Raw genomic sequence first — 4,257 nt, 5'->3', positions numbered from 1 at the left:
TAAACTTGTGGCTACTGGAAAGTGTCAGGGAATATTTCTGCATCATTTCCATGTGGTATAGCACCACCTAGTGGTAATAGAGCAGAAGGTCAGATACTGGTATGGAAGAAAGTATCTGGTTGTAGCTATTCAGGTTGGGGCTGGATCAATGAGGTGTGTTCTACCCATGTCCCCAGGGCTTTAAATGGGAATTTAGGGAACCAAGCATCAACCAACACACACACACACATACACGTGAGTAATGTCCTTGAGGCAGGAGACTGCTGAAAGAGATAGAAGATACAAAATATTCAATTCCATTAAAAATTATTTATTTGGCTTCTACTAGATGGCAACTAGGTGGTGCAGTGAAAAGAGAGATGAACCTGGAGTCATGAAGACTCATCTTCTGTAGTCACTTACATGGCTGTGTGACCCTGGGCAAGTCACTTAATCCTATTTGCCTCAGTTTCTTAATCTGTAAAATGAGCTGGAGAAGAAAATGGCAAACCACTCCAGTATCTTTGCCAAGAAAACCCTAAATGGGATCAAGAAGAATTGAACACAACTGAAACAACTAAACAACAACAGATGTACTGTGCTAAGCATTAGGAATACTCAAGGACTCAATATACTCTCTCTCCTTCCCAGAGACTTACGTATTTTTACCCAGACACATATGCCACCATATCAGCCACTTTCTGCAGGACAAAGGAGCTTCTGTGAGGCATATGAATAGAATCCAAGAGAGTATACAATTCCTAGGGATCCCTTGACTGTAGATCATGCTATAAATATAACTTATCTAACTTTTATCAATGTTTGCTATGTCTCTCATCCTATTTTTGTGGATAAGACGGAGGTATATTGATGAGTATGGCATGGTACAGTATAGTACAATATTATTACTAGTAAAGGATAGGATAGATAGAACAGGACAGGACAGGATAGGATAATTCAATATAAAATAAAGAGGGGAGGGGAGGAAGAGAAAGGAAGGGCAGGAGAATTAGAAAGACTGGAAACAGGTTGAATTATGGAACTCAGGATGTTGGATAATAATTTAATGTCATTTTAGCAGGAGTTCTCCAGTAGAGTGTCCCAGGGAACTATATTTGGCCTTCTGATATTAAATATTTTTATCAGTGACTTTGATAAATATATAAGTTACATGCTTATTAAATTTGCAAATGACAAAAAGCTGGAATAGTTAATATACTAGATGACAGTCAGGATTCAAAAACATCTTGACCAAAAAAAACCATCCTGACAGTATAGAACATTTGGTTAAATTCCATGATTTAAAATTTAATAGAGGGAGCGGCTAGGTGGCGCAGTGGATAAAGCACTGGCCCTGGATTCAGGAGTACCTGAGTTCAAATCGGACCTCAGACACTTGACACTTGCTGGCTGTGTGACCCTGGGCAAGTCACTTAACCCCCATTGCCCCACAAAAAAAAAAAAATTTAATAGAGATAAATGTAAAGTCTTACATGGGTTCAGGAAAACTTCATAGATAAAAGTTGGAAGAGAAATAATAACTAGCATTTATATTTTTATATTCATATGTATATAGCTATAAATATACCACTCTAAAGATTACAAAGTACTTTACAAATATTATCACAATAATCCTGGGAGGTAGTTATTATTAACCCCATTATATTCCCACTATACAGATGATGGGGCACCTAAGGTGCCACAGTGGATAGAGCACTGGCCAGGAGTCAGAAAGATCTGAGTTCAAATCTGGACTCAGACACTTACTAGCTATATGACCCTGGGCAAGTCACTTAATCCTATTTGTTTCAATTCCTTCATCTGTAAAATGAGCTGAAGAAGGATATGAAAAACTACTCTAGTTGGACACAACTTAAATGACTGAACAACATACAGATGATGAAACTGAGGCTGAGAGAGTTTAAGTGTCTTGCCCAGAGTCACACAGTGTCTGAGGAATGGTGTCTTTAAAAAAAAAAATGGGGTTTTAGTAAGCTCAATGAGTCAACATTAAGATATCACACCAAAGAAAATTAACATAATCACAGACCACCTTAAGAGAGGCATAAAACTCTGCCCTAGGAAGTTTATTGTACTACTATACTCTACCCTGGGCAGAACAAATCAATATTGTGTTCATTTCTGAATACCACATTTCAGGAAGGACACTGATAGACCCAACAGCATCCCCCCAAAAAAGGGCAAACAGAGTGGTGAAAGATCTTAAGATTGTGCAATATGAGACTGAGTAGAAGGCTGAAGAAAAGGTTTTAATGGGAACATAATGGCAGTTTTCAAGACTGTGTGCAACACAATCACACTCACATTCACCGACATATTTTACACACACAGAGAGAATTCAATTCAACAGATATTTATTAAATAAAGTCAGTGTAAGCAATAACCTTTATGTCAAAGAGGGATTAGATTTGTTCTATGTGTCCCCAGAGAATAAAACTAAAAACAATGGGTGGAAATCCCAGAGACAAATTTAGGTTTGTTTCAAGGAAAAACTTCCTGGCAGAGAGCACTCCAGGAGAAAAGACTGCCTCTGGGAGGTGGTGGCTCTTTTCCTCCTGAGAGATCTTAAGCAAAGGCTGAATTACTATCTCAGTCATATTGTACTGAAGATTCTTTTTCAGGTATGGCTTGTACTAAATGACTTCTGTGGTGCTTAATCAGCTCTAAGATCCTAAGATTCCTTGACTCTGTCATTCTTTTTGCTTGGAAGCTCAGACTCTTGCACCCAACCAAGAAGGTAACCATAGCCCCCCGGTGGCCAGGTTTCTATCCCTTAGCATTAGTGGTCAGTTTGATGAGATCCAGCAGAGGTAGAGGATGAGGTATGCTGCCCTCCCCACTGTCCTCTCAGTACCTCCATTCTTGCAGGTCCTCCAACCGCCACTCACCACATCCCCATGAGGAGAATTTATACTGCCTCAACACTTCAGCAAACCAAGTCCATGTCTCTCCATGCTTCAGAAGCTGAGACTCCCTATAGGGATGTGGATTTGCTCTTAGCAAGACTCAATTTGCTTGTTTGTCTGGGGGAGGCAATTGGTGTGAAGTGACTTGCCCAGGGTCATACAGCTAGTATCTAAGGCTGAATTTGAACTCAGGTCCTCCTGACTCCAAGACCAGTGCTCTATACACTGTGCCACCTAGCCATCTTGAAAATGACTTGATTTGAAGGAGAAGAGTCAAGGAAGAAGGAAGAAGTGGAACAGGAGGAGGGGGAAATTGGCAAGACAAGGTATGAGGTAGTAAGATGGGGCAGCTAGGTGGCATAATGCATAGAGCACCAACCCTCAAAGAGATCACAAGTCTGGAAGAGGAATGATGGTGATAGGAGACTTTGAATATCTTCTCAGCTAGAGCTCTCTCCCTGCCCAAAGCAAAGCACTAATAATTTTTGACTCACCTTTAAGTGGAAGTGGGAAGCATGGGGAGGTGGTTTGTAACTGACCCACATAGGGCTCAAAAGCCAAGTAGTTTTTGTTGTTCACATATATTTAATTTTTTTTTTTTTAGTGAGGCAATTGGGGTTAAGTGACTTGCCCAGGGTCACACAGCTAGTAAGTGTTAAGTGTCTGAGGCCGGATTTTAACTCAGGTCCTCCTGACTCCAGGGCCAGTGTTCTATCCACTGCGCCACCTAGCTGCCCCACATATATTTAATAAAGGCAGGAATGGACACCAGAGAGGTAGAGAAAAATAACCTTGCTTTTTCAGTTTACTTTTTGTTCTTATTCAACCACATTTGTGAGCAAACAAGAGCATCTTGGGAGTACAGTGGGCTTAGTAGCCCTAGCTTTCACAAAGCACCTGAAAGTTGGTTGTTTGGTTTTGAGGGAGATTTTTTTGGCAGGCATCAAAATGAGTTTGGGGGACACAGGATAAAATGACTGAGTAGAAATTTCTAAGCCTAAGTCAGAGAGCTGGCTGGGAACATAGACTTCAATTCAGTACCAGATAGGAACAACAAAAATTAAAATGTAGTTCATGAGAAGGTAGCTCAGGAAGCAAATCTGCATCATCCTGCTTGATGTATCTTGTTGACTGTGGCCATGCTTGCTACTTCCTTTGGTAGTGGGGAGTCAGTTTATCAGGAAGGATGAATCTGTACTGATAAGGCTACTCACACCCAGGGTTCATTTCTGATATTGAGATAATTCTTGAGACTCACCCTAGGGGAATGACTGTAAACACACCTAAGGTTGTGTTTATAAACCTCAGTCAAAAATCAGGTGTAGTGGATGTTTTGACAAGCATGTTTCAC

This window comes from Dromiciops gliroides, chromosome 2 (assembly GCF_019393635.1).
Source record: "Dromiciops gliroides isolate mDroGli1 chromosome 2, mDroGli1.pri, whole genome shotgun sequence".
NCBI lineage: Eukaryota > Metazoa > Chordata > Mammalia > Microbiotheria > Microbiotheriidae > Dromiciops > Dromiciops gliroides.
This window is presented reverse-complemented; position numbering follows the sequence as displayed.